The sequence below is a fragment of the Anomaloglossus baeobatrachus genome, chromosome 6, assembly GCF_048569485.1.
Source record: "Anomaloglossus baeobatrachus isolate aAnoBae1 chromosome 6, aAnoBae1.hap1, whole genome shotgun sequence".
Lineage (NCBI taxonomy): Eukaryota > Metazoa > Chordata > Amphibia > Anura > Aromobatidae > Anomaloglossus > Anomaloglossus baeobatrachus.
The window spans coordinates 187,044,269-187,060,823 of record NC_134358.1 but is presented as its reverse complement, the minus strand read 5'-3'; the positions used below and the strand labels follow the sequence as shown (position 1 = coordinate 187,060,823).

At 43.9% G+C, this 16,555-nt stretch overlaps 1 protein-coding gene across 2 annotated transcripts in view; it reads right to left on the bottom strand.

Moving 5' to 3' along the window:
• The window catches only part of MC5R (melanocortin 5 receptor), a 130,070-nt gene that overhangs the window by 24,780 nt on the left and 88,735 nt on the right, over positions 1–16,555 (bottom strand). For both annotated transcript variants that reach the window (XM_075316409.1, XM_075316410.1), the window contains exon 2: positions 4,810–4,932. The gene's annotated coding sequence lies outside the window, so the exon portion shown is untranslated. The remainder of the gene's footprint in view (positions 1–4,809; positions 4,933–16,555) is intronic.

The following is a 16,555-nucleotide window of genomic DNA, read 5'->3' as shown; positions in this document are numbered from 1 at the left end:
TGTGTCATCCTCAGCAGCAGGGAGCATCAAAGTCTCAAGTGTCAGGGATGGTGGAACGACGCTGGACTGCGTCGACTGTGCTTCTGGATCCGGTGGCACCACAGGCACAAGTGCCAGGAGCTGTGGTACACCGCTGGACTGAGTCGTCGCCTCTTCTTCTTCCTGCGGCATAGCAGGCTCGGGTGACAGGGGCCGAGGAACGGGCTGTAGGCAGTGGTCATGACACGAGGACCCCCAGCGGTTAATAGCGCCAGAGTGCCAACTAATGGCAGGGTCATGAAGTTGAAGCCAGGGCAGGCCCAACAGGAGCTCAGGAGCCATCCTCGGGATCACAAAGAAGGTGATGGTCTCAGTATGCAATGTGCCAACCTGGAGTCTTACTGGTTCAGTGGTATATCGGACAGGTTCGTATAGCAGTTTGCCGTCCACGGAGGCGAACCAGAGGGGCTTGGCAAGCGGGATCACAGGTACTTGGTATCGGTCCACTGCAGACTGGCGTATGAAATTACCCGCTGCCCCAGAATCGATGTGGGCCTCTGCTGTGAACCTGGTCTTCTTCGTCGTCACCTGGACAGTCTGTGTAAGTGGAACGGAGGGGATTCCGGTGCCAAGGGTAGCGGTTCCCACCATCCCTTGGGCCTGGGGTCTACCAGGTTTCTCAGGGCATGTCCGAAGCATGTGTGACCCGTCTCCACAATAGAAGCACAGACCCAGGGCGAGCCGTTCTGCACGGCGTTGCTTGGCTTGGTTCAGTCGGTCAATTTGCATGGGTTCCGGGAACATGTCACAGGAAGGCAGGGGCAAAGGAGCGGTAGGCCTCTGCGGGGACAAGGCGTGACGGGGTGGTAGCTTCTCCCGGAATACCTCTTTGGTTCGCTCCTGGAAACGGAGGTCAATCCGGGTGGCTAAGGATATTAAAGCGTCCAAGGTGCGTGGAACGTCACGGCCAGCAAGCTCGTCTTTGACGCGGCCAGAGAGTCCTTCCCAAAAGGCCGCCGTCAAGGCCTCATTGTTCCAGCCCAGCTCAGAGGCGAGCGTGCGGAACTGGATGGCGTATTGGCCGACGGTCAGGGTCCCTTGGCGAAGCCGGAGGAGCGAAGAGGTCACTGTGGTGGTACGTCCGGGTTCATCGAATGTACTTCGGAAAGCGTGCAGGAATTCCCGGATGTTAGTGGTCATTGGATCCTCAGTCTCCCACAGGGGGTTAATCCAGGCTAGAGCTTCGCCTTCCAAGTGCGACATCAGGAACGCCACTTTAGCCTGGTCTGAGACAAACAAATGAGGAAGCAACTTGAAATGCAGGGAGCACTGGTTCAAGAAGCCGCGGCAGGACTTGGGATCCCCTGCATAGCGAGGCGGAGCAGCGAGGCGAAGTTGCGAGGCCGTGGAGGAAACTGGTTCGGAGCCGGAGACTGGTTGCTGCATGGACTCAGACGAGGCAGCGGTCTGCAGCGTATATAACCGGTGGTCCATGGACGCCAGGAATTTCAGCATCCGGTGTAAGGTGTCACGCTGTTGCACCAGTTCCTGGCGTAGTTCGGCCAGCTCAGATGTTTGTGCTCCAGCGGGATCCATGGCCTGATCAAACTGTCAGGGCAGGGAGGACTGGTAAGCCCAGGAGGTGGATCCACTGGACCGAGTATCCCACCGGAGGGCAGGGTACACGGCAGCCGGAGCACTGGCGTGGCCGGGACAGGTATAACCAGGTCAGCAGAGTCACAAAGTTCTTCAGGACGGTAAGGAAGACAGGCACAGGTACCAGGGAGCAAAGACAAGAAGTCTACAGGACACGGCACCAGGGGGCCTGAGCACCTAGCACAAAAGACAAAGCTTCTAGACACGTTGATCAGGCAACGCCCCTATGGAAAGGCCAGTCTTATATATCCAGCACAGCCGTATGTCACATCCTGCTTCAGGTGTGCTGGGTCCATAAAACCAGGAGAGTGGGCGCGGCCTGGTCCTATACAGAGGCATGAGGCTAATACTCAGAGTCAGACTCATGAGACCAGGAGCAGGACACAGGAGAGCACGAGCGGCAGCCATGACCGGTGGACACGTGGAGTGGATCAGTGGGTAAGGAGCGGTGGTGCGATGCAGGTGCGACTGGATCAGTGGGTACAGAGCGGTGGTGCAATGCAGGTACGACTGGATCAGTGGGTACAGAGCGGTGGTGCAATGCAGGTACGACTGGATCAGTGGGTACAGAGCGGTGGTGCAATGCAGGAACCGGCTCAGTGGGTAAGGAGGGCTGCTGGGACACCGGGAGCGTGACACATACCCGGGCAAAAAGCATATACATTTAAATTAACCCGTCAGCAGGTTTTTGTTATTTAATCTGAGAACAGCATAACATAGTCACAGAGAGCCTGATTCCAGGTATCTGTCACTTATTAGGTTGTGTGTTGAAGTTTCAATACAATGAAAGTTTTATAAGCTGAAGATAGTTACTGCAAGCAGGCTTTCAGCTACTACATTGTTCTGCTCTCAGATAACATAGCAAAAACATGCTCATAGATTACATTGAAGAACAGTGAGGCTACGAGTGTGAACTGAGTGTCATTCCCTGGAATCTTGTGATCTGATTCTCTCACATGCGACAGGCTGGGGGCATATACATCACAGGAGACGCTGGGGGCATAAACATCACAAGAGAGGCTGGGGATCATACATCGCAGGAGACGTTGGTTCATATTAATTACAGGAGATGCTTGGGGCATATACATCACAGGAGTGGTTGGGGCATATACATCTCAGGAGTGGCTGGGGCATATACATTACAGGAGTAGCTGGGGCACAAATATTACTGGGGTCATAGACATCACTGAGGGAACATACGGACAGCACTGGGGTGGCAAGGAAAGCACTTTGGGGTGTATAGACACAGCTGGGGGATTGCAGACTGCACTGGAAGCACAAAAAGCATTGGGGTAGCATGGACAGCATTGGTGGTGGCATTGAAAGCACTGGGCTGCACTTGACAGAATGGACAGCACTAAGGGGACACACAGAAGACTGGTGACAAATACAGCAGTGGCAGCGGCACAGACAGCACTGAGGGTCATGGACAGGACTAGGGGGCCACATACAGGACTGATGGAAATGGACAGCACTGGGGACATGGACAGCACAGGGGATGGAACTGAATGCACTGGTGGCACAGATAGCACTGACAGCAGCACAGACAACACTGACAGTGGCATGGACAGCACTGGTGGTGGCACAGACAGTATTGGCGATGGCACAGACAGCACTGGGTGACATAGACTACACAAGGGGGCACGAACAGAACTGGAAGAGCAAAGACAGCACTGGCAGGCACGGATAGCACTTGGGGAGCATGGATAGCACTGGCGGTGGCACAGACAGCACTGCACAGCACAGACAGCACTGGGCAGCATGGATAGCACTAGGGGGCACAAACAGGGCTGGGGACACAAACAGCACTGGCAGTGGCATGGACAGTACTGGCGTTGGCATGGAGAGCACTGCCGGTGGCACGGAGAGTACTAAGGGGCACGGACAGGACTGGACAGCACTGGGGGAGCATAGATATTACCAGGGGGCATAATCAGCACTGTGGAGGCACAGACAGCACTGGGGGGAGGGGGCACAGAGAAGACTGGGAAAGAGACCATGATTCCAATAATGCATCACTTAGTTTTCTGGGTGCAGCAGGTGTAACACAGTCAGAGTTCTTAGATGTTGCATGAAGCAGAGCTCAGAAAGCTGACCCTGCTCACACCACGGCTTTCTGTGTAAATTGATTATTGACAGTGAGCTGCTTATCAGAAGATGGGGCATGGCTGGACAACTGCTAACATGCCCTGTAGTCCTGGTAGTGATTATCTACTTAGAATCAAAACCTTAATTATAAGTAAATGACACACAGTAATGAATCACATCCTAAAGTTAGTGTTTCAGTCCCTCTCTCCTGCTGTGTTCAGACTATATAGTAAAAACCTGCTGACAGATTCCCTTTAAGTTTTCTCAGTTCATTTGGAGAATTGCTTCTTAGATCTAATAATAACATAGCAAAACCGGAAACATCACAAAGAAGTGAACTACCGCAGTAACTTATCTTCATGATATACTTATATTATACACACAGAAAACAAGTAAAACACAGGATATAAAAATGTGCTTGGCTCAACTCAAGTTTCTCCTGATTAGCTTTGTCCGGTATGTGGAGATTAGACTAGTACTGCAGCAGAGAGGGTACCTTAGGAAGTTATCAGTGGACAAGCAAGGAGCTGGCATGGTAGGGATAATTAAGGTACTAGATGAGTATGATGTTTTATTGCTTTATACATCTTACCTACTCCTCCTTTTATTATGGTTTAGTGCTGGGACACCTCAGAAGATAATAAATAGGGATGAGCGAATGTATTCGGCACTATTCAGTATCCGACGGATAACAGGCTATTCGCTGCATTCGATATCTCTGAGATACAGAGACTGTGCCCGTGCTGTTTCTGCCTTTTCCTGTCACCACAGCTTGCCGTTAGGTCTAACATGAAATTACTCTGGTTTCCCATAAACTTACATTGGGCGTCCAATATTCGCGAATAGTTGAACAGCGGTAACGTATTAGCTGGCTTTTCGGCGAAGCGAATATTAGGGTATTCGATCATCCCTAATAATAAAAAGTCTTTTTTGTCAATCATGGCTCAATCAAATTGCACTGATGAACTTTGATTCAAATCAAATTTTCCATCTGAATTGGACTGAATCTACCAAACTCGAAATTTAGCAGATTTACAACCTAAGTAAACATAGCAATATAACTGATATCTCTTAAACAAACCTCACCTGTGTTTCATTTTTTGGAGACAGACGTCCATCAGTGGCCAGATCATTGTTGGACATTAAGCTGCTAGCAGAATGATAGCTACAGATCAGTAGTAATGTCAGCATATCAGTAATGAGGCTCGCCTGAAAAGTACAACAACAATGGTCTTTAATTATTGGGAGTAAATAAAAGACAAAGTATTCAAAAATATTAAGAAGAAACAGCTTAAGTATTACATCTGAAAGATACTTCAATAAAATTCTGTCTAATAAAACTCGTAGGATTTTTCGAAGCCGTCTTATAACAGGCAGAATTTTTTAAAACTTTACATATATCCCCAGGGTACAACTCATCCTGTAATAGTATTTATTTTCAGGCCTTTCTTAAGCTGTTTCAAATAATCACATATTACAGCATCACGTGGCAAAGAGTTCTAGTTTCACTCATTTTATGCTAAAAAATCCCTTTATTGGATGATTGTCAAACTTTATTTCATTTAACTATATCTTGTTAAGAACATGTGAATTACAAAAAAATTAAATGATCAATTTGATGGTTTATTTTATAATTAAGGATGATTGAATACCTCAAATATTCGGCTTCGCAAATATTTTCCGAATAGGTCGCCGCTATGCGAATATTCAATGCGCAATGTAAGTCTATGGGAAGCCCGAATAGTTCCGAATAGTTATTTGGGTTTCTTATAGACTTACATTGCACATCGAATATTCGCGAATAGTGAAATAGCGGCGACCTATTCGGAAAATATTCGCAAAGCCGAATATTTGAGGTATTCGATCATCCCTATTTATAATCTCTTACATTACCAAAGAAAAATTAGAATGCAAGGAATGAGTAAAGATGGTGGACTATGGTTGTCACGTTCCTATCCCTGAAGACATTAATCACTTCATTGTATTGTTGCGTACTGTAATGTGAACAATATATTGTGGTTTTTTATACATATAAATATTGTGTAATGTGAATTGTAATGTATAATGTATGGTGCAGTTCAGTGTGATATGTACCTGTATAATGTGATGTTTTGTAATGTGTTCTTGTGATATGTAGTAATCTATCATGTAAAGTATAGTAAGTATTGTATAATGTGTATTGCATGGCATGGATATATAGGAAGTTACTTGACCATAGGGAAAGCAATAGTTAAGTGTTGTGATCAGCCCTCATTGGGAGTAGTTAGTTGATTGGGTAAAAGACGGTTCACTACAGAAGAGTCAGTTTAGTGGAGATCTAGTGATCCATTAGTATGGACAGATTGTTGTAGGTCATGAAGGTTGCATACAGTGAGTGGTTTGAGGTAGCCACGGGAAGAAAGGATACTGGAGACAAGATAGATTCAATCTCCAATGTTAACTAAGACATGCAATTGAAATGAGAGACTAACCCTTGAAATGGAACAGTTCCAAACAAGAGGAGCCAGAGAACAGGACTATAGTGGCCAGGGCCCTTAGCTGTCAAGATAATAGGTTCATGGTAACTGGCAAATGACTGAAGTTGGATTCTCCCAGTGGACGCCGGTCAAACATCTGAGAGAGAAAGGCTCTACTCTGACCATGGTGATAGGATCTTGATCCTCACCCCTGTAAGGAGACTAGACAGAGTCACTACAAGGAAGTGTGAACATCACGAGTTGTTCTGTAATGTGGGACTGGGTTGTGCTGGAACTCACAAGACTAGTTAGATCTCAAGCAACACAGCAAAAACTAAGACCATGTCTGAATCTGGTTTATTAAATGGAAGATATTTGCCTGCTATCTGGAGTATGAGGTTGCTGTAGAGAAGGAACCATTGAGTAAAGTATTGTTTGAAATGAACTATTGGTCTCAGTATAAGTACAAGTTGTTATCCGACCCTGGTTAGCCAATGTCAGTGGCAGTATGCGGCTTGCATGGGGCCCCAGCCTTTACAACACAAGTCCACTCACCCAGCCAGTTCCAGCCCTTCCGTGTAGTGTGAAGTGTAGTGTGAAGTGGAGTCTGGAGTAAATCCCTCACTCACAACTACCACTCCCGTACCTCTCTACAAGTTAATGAACTTTACCTATTGCTGCCTTCTTCCATTTCCATGATGCTATGGTCCTCTTTTACATCACTTGGCTACAGTTGTGATATGCCCTTTCACACAGTGTCTTTTGTGTTCACTGGAGGTTACTTTCTCAATATAAGTCTGTGAAACTAAGATGGCTGTGAGAGCCACACCCTCTAATGACTGGTAGCAGAGGGAGAAATTCAGAAAAAGCTGAAGTATTCATTTAATGGAGATTTTCAGTACTTTGATACTCATGGCCACTACTTAGAATCAATAAGGAATAACGTTTGGAACACCATTCTAAGTCTGAACTGGGTGCAAAAACCTAAAAAAAATCACTATGGGGAGATAAGGTATGCACACCAGTGACTATGTAAGGGGAATACATGAAATAGCAGAAACTGCTGTGTGAATACTGACTTGAAAAATCCAATAGCTATATGTAAGAGTGAAAATGTGAAAAATGGAATCTGCATTACTGCCATGAACATATGAATCAAGAGAAATTTAGCTACTGAATTGATCAATGCAATAGAGCCCCAACACTACGCCAAAGTATTTCTCTACGTTGGGGTCCCTAGCTCGTGTGTGTCCTCTCATGCAGTTAAAAAACTTACCGTGTATGGGAAGCTGAGACCCAGGCTATTTATGCGTATTATATGGATTGGCAATAGGTGTGGTTGGGGAGGGTTCACAAACGAAACTACTTAGAATCAGTCCTTTTATATCAATTCAACTCCTCAGTGTTTTTGTATTCAACAAGTGTGATTTGAAATGAAATCTCAATCAGTAAGTGGTCACAATGACTGGTATATGGGAGTAGATTTGACAGAGGTAGTTTTTCTACAAAAATGTTTTCAAATACTTAGACTGTTTTGAAGCTGGCTCATACAACCACTCTGCTCACAGGCAACTTACTTTTTTGTAATATTTTTCACAGCTTCAACTGGACTTTTATACTTAGAATTTAGCAAAGGAGTGCCTGTCCCACCCAACCCACACTACCGATGCTTGTAAATCGTGGACCCCAGAAGCCCTTTATATATCACACTTATCAACTTCATGTAGCTCAGTGCAAGTCCTTCTGGGATATGCACAATCCACACCAGCAGTCTTAATAGCACATATACACTGAGGAACAAAAGGGTAACAATGTTTTGATCTAGTGACTTTCAGGCTCCATAATTCCCCATCCACTACAGCATTGAACACGAGAATACCTTTATTTTATAGAAAATAATCTTGGCTATCTTATACATAAATTTGATTTGTAACAATTTAGCATATGGTTAATTATCCATATTCTTCCCATGTCAGTGCATTGTTAGTGCTCTGCTCTTGGCGTTTAAATTTTTTTTTTTTCTTGTATACTACAAATTACAACTTGATCTCACATTCCATAATAGCTCAGTTTTAATAGGCTGATTCACAAGTAAAAAGTCACTGGTTCAAAATGAGGAGCAGCCATGAGATAGATTGCAAAAAAAATGAGAACAGCATCATCCAGCTTATGGGTTGCGGTCTCTCGGCAAGAAAACTGCCAAACTGCATCATGTGTGTGCCTTGAGAGTTGGAAGAATACAAAATGAAGCCCATTTATCCATTCAAAGGCAAAGAGGTGGACATCCAGGTAAAATTTTGGCATCAACAAGTTGGGTCATCACAAGGTCTATCAGTTCTTGTGCGACAAAACTGGCCATTTTTTGTCCATCCTAAACTCCATCTCTAGGGTTCCTACCAATAGCCTGTTGGTAACTCTGGATGTATCGAGCTTGTACACAAGTATCGATCACTCAGAGGGACTACAGGCAGTAGACATTTTCCTACATACCCATACTGACTTTTCTAATTCCAAAAAATAATTTTGCCTCAACCTTTTACAGGAAGTCCTCACAATTTTTTTTTCTTTTTAGGAATCAATTCATTTAACAGCGTAGGGGGACCACGATGGGGTCTAACGTCGCGCCCCCCTATACTAACATTTTTATGGATTTTTTTGAAAACCAATATGTCTATACCCTTCCTCAATTTGATCATTCAGTCATGATCTGGAAAAGATTCATAGACGACATATTCTTCATCTGGACTGGCGACGTTTCATAACTTGAATCATTCTATTCTGACCTGAACATGGCTACTGATAACATATCCTTCACTTTACATCACAATAGCTCTATCCATTTTTTGGATACTACAGTCATAATAAATACAGACCGATCTCTATCCACTGACGTCTACACTAAACCAACAGACAAACACAGCCTTCTCCTATATACCAGTTACCATCAGAAACATATCAAATAATCCCTGCCCCACTCACAACACTGCCGGGTAGCTAGAATTGTCTCCGATTTCACAAGGAGAGACTTACGCCATACAGAAATGGACCATAAGTTCACAACAGGGGATATCCTCCTTATGCAAAACCTGCTCCTCGAGTCACCAACCCATCAGGTTCTCATAAGATTCCCTTTGTGAATACCTTTCACCCTTTCTCCCCTCTAATTAAATCTGCTATACTGAAACACTGGCCTCTCCTACACCAAGCTTACCCGTCCATCCCTGAATTTGAGACTCAACTATTTTTCTGTTATAAACGTCCCCCCAACCTTAGGGACACCTTGGTAAGAGCAGACATTGGTCTTTCTAAACCACCGATCAGAAAAATCTATTTTTCCACCAGTCGAAAAGGGACATTTCCCTGTCTCCACTGCTTACAGTGCTCTCATGTAACAAAGGGAAATCACTTTACGCACCCACGGACTGGTAAGAGATTTTCCATTCCCGGATACTTCACATGTGACTCTAATTACGTAGTATATCTCATAAAGTGCCCGTGCGGTCTCAGATATGTTGGGGAGACTGCCCAGCATGTCCGAGACCACATCAGCAAGCACAAGTCCACAATCCGGTGTAAGCAGACAGCATTACCGATTCCAGCACACTTTGCGTCTGCTGGTCACTCTGTTTCACAGCTCAGAATCTAGGTCCTGGAATATGTTGGTCTCCCCAGACTTGGTGGTAACCGAATCAGAATGCTACGTGAGAGGGAATCCTTTTGGATTCATACCTTGCAAACTCTTGAACCCCTTGGCCTCAACCGAGAATATGAGGTTCATGTTAAAAATCTTTAGTGTCTATTTTTGCATGATCTATTGCTGAGCATATCTTTCATTGAACTTACTATTTCATCCCATTTCCCGACTATATGTGTTATTGTATACACTTGTATATCATTATCTGCTATTTACAATATTTACTGACGCCTGTATCTAATCTCGCTTTCATTCTAGGTGTCTTAAGGTCCAGTCACACTAAACAACTTACCAGCGATCCCAACAACGATAGGGATCGCTGGTAAGTTGCTAGGAGGTTGCTGGTGAGATGTCACACTGCGACGCTCCAGCGATCCCACCAGCAACCTGACCTGGCAGGGATCGCTGGAGCGTGGCTACACAAGTTGCTGGTGAGCTCACCAGCAACCAGTGACCAGCCCCCAGCGCCGCGTGGAAGATGCTGCGCTTGGTAACTAAGGTAAATATCGGGTAACCAACCCGATATTTACCTTGGTTACCAGCTCACACAGCTACACGTGCAGAGAGCAGGGAGCAGCGCACACTGAGCGCTGGCTCCCTGCTCTCCTAGTTACAGCACACATCGGGTTAATTACCCGATGTGTGCTGCAGCTAAATGTGCACAGAGCAGGGAGCAGCGCACACCGCTTAGCGCTGGCTCCCTGCTCTCCTAGTACAGCACACATCGGGTTAATTACCCGATGTGTGCTGCAGCTACATGTGCACAGAGCAGGGAGCAGCGCACACTGCTTAGCGCTGGCTCCTTGCTCTCCTAGTTACAGCACACATCGGGTTAATTACCCGATGTGTGCTGCAGCTACATGTGCACAGAGCAGGAGCCGGCACTGACAGTGAGAGTGGCGGAGGCTGGTAACAAAGGTAAATATCGGGTAACCAAGGACAGGGCTTCTTGGTTACCCGATGTTTACATTGGTTACCAGCCTCCGCAGAAGCCGGCTCCTGCTGCCTGCACATTTAGTTGTTGCTGTCTCGCTGTCACACACAGCGATCTGTGCTTCACAGCAGGACAGCAACAACTAAAAAATGACCCAGGACATTCAGCAACAACCAACGACCTCACAGCAGGGGCCAGGTTGTTGCTGGATGTCACACACAGCAACATCGCTAGCAACGTCACAAAAGTTGTTCGTTAGCAGCGATGTTGCTAGCGATGTTGCTTGGTGTGACGGGGCCTTTAGAATCCCCAGTCCATAGCTCACAGTCCACAGCAACTTCACCCTGCACTACTAGGTCCTTTGGCAGGTAATTAATGCACCATTCATGATACCAGCACGTTCAATTTGTGCCCTTAACATAACGTGTGCTGTAATGTTGTCTGTGCGTGTATACCTTTAAGACACTTGCTGGTTCCAGCGCTCGCATCTTTGATACCGCCCAGTACTGACAACGTATGGCACACGTCACGCGCATGAGCTGTGGATGCGCTCCATCTATGCGTTCCACCCGGCCATATCGGAAGTGACGCTTTTAACACCACTTCCTATATAATGGCGCTCCCTAGCACAGTGCGGTCACTCCGCCGCTGCCACTGCCACCGCTGTTACAGAATGTCCTGGACATCCTAAGCAGGTACCTTTCCTAAATGCTCCCTGTGGACTTCTATGCCATTCACTTATAGCCTTTTAACTTTATACTTTTGTTTCCAGGCGTCTTCTCCTCAACTTCTCTGCCTTTACTCATCCCACCACCATCACCATGGTATGTAGTTCTACTTCTCCCTGTGCCATCTTCAATATCATATGTGATATTTGTATATCTATATATTTTCATTTTGGAGATCCAGTTCTGCATCAATCAGGAGGCTTTGTTATACCTGTTTTTCCTCATATTGACCTGAGTACTGCTATTATGGCTATTTTTCTGTTATCATCATTTCTGTGGACTTTTTTTCCCCTTGCTGATTTTTTACAATCTTGATACATGCTCATCTAATATATGTCTTTCCTATATACTAGACACCGCACACTGCTAAATGTGATGCCCTCCATCTAATCTACATTGACGGTTGTCCGAGCTGACCCGTATGACTTAGCATCTCTATATTAAGTATGTGCTCATTTTGTATATATTTGCATATTTGTACATATTACTGTTCCTTCACCTTTATATACTCACTATGTATTTTTAACCTTTACAGGCAACTACTTTGAAAAAGGTGTCATAACCGAAACGTTGGTTGTTGCTATATGTCAGGGTTCACACTTTTGCAGTTTGTCGGTTGTTAATAAAAAACACTTTCATCAAAAATCCTTCTCCTCTTCTCTCTTAGTGCTTGGGTTTTGCTATTTATCAGTTCTTGTGCGAAAAACATGGCAATTGAAGCATGTATACTTCCTAATAGTGAGATCACAAAAATCCATGCAAAACACATTACACATGTCTGGAATGCAAAGTGCATAGGTGCAAATGGGTCTGGAAAATCCAAGGGAAAAAGGGGCTACCATATCGAGAAAGTCAAGTTCAGTGGAGGAAGCCAGATGATATAATAATAATAATATACTGTATTTATTCAGTGCTATTAATTCCACAGTGCTTTAAATGCAACAGCAACACTGTCCTCATTGGGGCTCACAATCTAAGGTCTCTAGCTGTATGTCTTTGTGGTGTGGGAATAAACCCGGAGGAAACCCACACAAACACTAGGAGAACATACAAACTCCTTGCAGATGTTGTCCTTGGTGGGATTTGAACCCAGGACCCCAGCGGTGCAAGACTGCAGTGCTAATCACTGAGCCACCGTGCCACCCTATTTCACAGTCAAAGGCATTGGATATTTCACCAAGATCCTAATACTGAGCAATATGTGATGGTCCTACAAGCAAAGTTACTTTGTATGCTCAAGTACTATGGGTATGTAATGGACGACATCGTTTTCAAGCATGACGACGACCCAAAGCATATTGGCCTCCAAAGTCCCCAAAATTCAACCCAATACTTAGGTAGAGTTGAATAAAAAGCTTTTTACATACCCAAATGATTAGATCAGTAGGCACCAATATTGATAACACGTATAAGAGACCTGGAAGCAGGGTGTGGTCGAGACATGCTTGATTCTGATTGTGAGCATGCCTAGATGGATTCAGGCAGTTTGAAAGCCAGAGGTGGATTTACCAAATGCTAACAAAATGATCAAAATTTACATTTAGATTTTTAGGAGCAAAACAGTAACAATGCAAGGATATGAGAAGAATCCGCATAACTAATCATATGCTAAATTGATACAACTCAAATGTATGCTTGCAAAAGCCAAAAATGATGTCTATAAAATTAAGATAGGAAGTGAACTTGGCACTCGTATGTAGATTATGGACATTTATTTCAGCCAGCTGCTTTTCCAGCTGTGGATACCACAGTCTGCAAAATTAGCATGTGTCTATCCTGAAGCTTGATAAGATAAAGCACAGTGCACACTCATGAAGGTCTAAAAGAATGAAATGTTTGTGACTGTTTATCGTTGGATTTCGAAATAAATGTCATTAATTTACATATGAGTGCCAAGATCACTTCTTACTTTGTATGAGATTGGAACCTACTTGTGCACCATCATCTACCCAAAGTGCTGTTTTCATTCTACCTATAAAATGAAGGTAGTCTCACGTTCAAAGCTGCAGTGGAGGGTGAGATATGGAGCCTGAAAGTCAAAAGTTCAAAATATTGTTACACTTTGCTTGTCAGTGTATACAATGCAGCAATTTTCATTATGGCTGCTAACTGCAAAATAAAATGAGTGTTGCTTTTGAATTAACATGTTGGAGAATTTTAACTATATGCAACCTTTTCTCTTTTTTAAAGTGCAGCTCTCACTAGACCACTGTGAATAATGACTACTTTTTTGTATGACGCACAAAGACTCAATGGCTTAGAACAGGTATTTAGAAATGATTTAATTTGTCTTTGCAGCGGAAACAATGGTAAACACAGCGGCATAACATCAAGATAGCTTTTAATACCCACCATATGTCATGCTTATACAAATTGCTTAATGAAAGTCCAGTGAAATAGATATAACCAGTAAAAATGAAAGAAGCATATAATACAATAGAACCTTTCTTGTGAAGAGAGCAACTCAAGGAGGAAATGCTAAAACCTGGAATTTTAGGAAAGCTGATTTCAACAAATTAAGGGAAGAGCTTAAATGTGTAGATTGGGACAAAGTCATACTGGGGATACCGAACATAAATGGGGTAAGTTTAAGGATATACTACTAGAGTCCTGTAAAAAACGTATACCCTCTGGTAATAAAATGTCCAGGAATAAAAAGAAACCACTATGGATAAATAAGACTCTACAAAGTATAATAAAACAAAAACAAAGGGCATTTAAAATCTTAAATCTTAAAGGCTGAGAATACAGAAATAGCATTTCAGAAGTATAAAGATATCGATAGGAAATGTAAAAAATAAATCAAACAAGCAAAATTAGCTACTGAAACAAAAATCGTCAATGACATTAAAATAAATCCCAAAATCTTTTCTAAATACATTAATGCCAAAAGGAAAACAAAGGATAGTATCGGACCCTTAAAATATAATAACAAGTTAGTTATAGAGGACAAACAAAAGACTGAGATATTAAGTAGGCATTTCTCATCTGTATTCACCAAGGAACTGACTGTACCAGGGATCATTCAACAAGTGAAAAATCAAAGTTCACCACCCGATATAATTAATTTAACACAAGATGAAGTACGCCTACGTCTGAGTAAATTAAACATTGACAAATCCCCACGGCCAGATGGCATTCATCCACGAATATTGGGGGAATTGAGCTCTGTAATCGACAGACCGCTGTATCTCATCTTTTTAGACTCACTTGTAACAGGGTTGGTGCCTCAGGATTGGAGGATTGCTGATGTGGTACCGATATTTAAGAAAGGTAAGAGGGTAGATCCAGGCAACTACCGTCCAGTAAGCCTGACATCAGTAGTATGCAAAGTTTTTGAGGGCATTTTAAGGGATGACATGCAAAAATATATTAGAGAAAATAATATGATAACTGACAAACAGCATGGATTCATGAAAGATAAGTCGTGTCTAACCAACCTGTTGGGGTTCTATGAGGGGTTAAGTTCAAACCTGGATATTGGTAATGCAGCTGATGTGATTTATTTGGACTTTGCAAAGGCATTTGATACTGTACCACATAATAAGAAACAAAAAGGATTTGCGACAACGCCAGTAGGTGAAAAAGTGATAAATTTTATTAACACGCAGGGTAGGTGAAATTGCGGCACAGGATACAGGTGCGACAGCGGGTCACCGTATCTCCAGGATACGTTTGCACACCATATGAGTGTGCAAATAGAAAACTGTGACAATTAATATACAAGTGTATATAAATATAATTGTTAACCTACAACCACAGTTGGTCATAAGAACAGTACCATATCACATCACAACCAGGTATACAGTGGATAATGAACCAAAATGGGACGTGATCACAAGGTAAAAAGCGGAGGGGGCTTGTGTAAAGCAGGAACTCATAGGGAATATGAGAACCAAAAGGGACCCTCAATTGAGCCACATCACCCACCAAAGTGGTATAAATAAACCACTATAACGCCCAAAGAGGGGAAGGTTATACCTGGGAGGATAATCCTGGAGTATGCGGAGACCAGCGTCTGCCCGACGGCCGTTTCGGCTGTGAAAAGCCTTCGTCAGGGGGAGTGGTTAGTGTAGGGAGGTGCTCGAGCACCTCCCTACACTAACCACTCCCCCTGACGAAGGCTTTTGACAGCCGAAACGGCCGTCGGGCAGACGCTGGTCTCCGCATACTCCAGGATTATCCTCCCAGGTATAACCTTCCCCTCTTTGGGCGTTATAGTGGTTTATTTATACCACTTTGGTGGGTGATGTGGCTCAATTGAGGGTCCCTTTTGGTTCTCATATTCCCTATGAGTTCCTGCTTTACACAAGCCCCCTCCGCTTTTTACCTTGTGATCACGTCCCATTTTGGTTCATTATCCACTGTATACCTGGTTGTGATGTGATATGGTACTGTTCTTATGACCAACTGTGGTTGTAGGTTAACAATTATATTTATATACACTTGTATATTAATTGTCACAGTTTTCTATTTGCACACTCATATGGTGTGCAAACGTATCCTGGAGATACGGTGACCCGCTGTCGCACCTGTATCCTGTGCCGCAATTTCACCTACCCTGCGTGTTAATAAAATTTATCACTTTTTCACCTACTGGCGTTGTCGCAAATCCTTTTTGTTTCTTATGCTGTATACCAGCGACTTGCCGGGGTCCACATTTCGCCATGTTTATTTATGGTACCTCTATTTACATTGCATCTAGATAAAACATGGTGTGGCTGTGGTGTATATATAACATGTACCACATAATAGCCTGATACTAAAGCTCCAGAAGCAAGGACTAGGGGACACAATATGCAACTGGGTAAGGAATTGGCTAAAAGATAGGAAACAAAGAGTAGTCATAAATGGTACATTCTCTAAATGGGCTATAGTCAGCAGTGGGGGGCTGCAGGGATCTGTGCTAGGACCGATTCTGTTTAATCTCTTTATTAATGACCTTGTGGATGGGATTGATAGTAAAGTGTCAGTCTTTGCTGATGACACCAAACTATGTAGGATATTAAAAACTGACCTT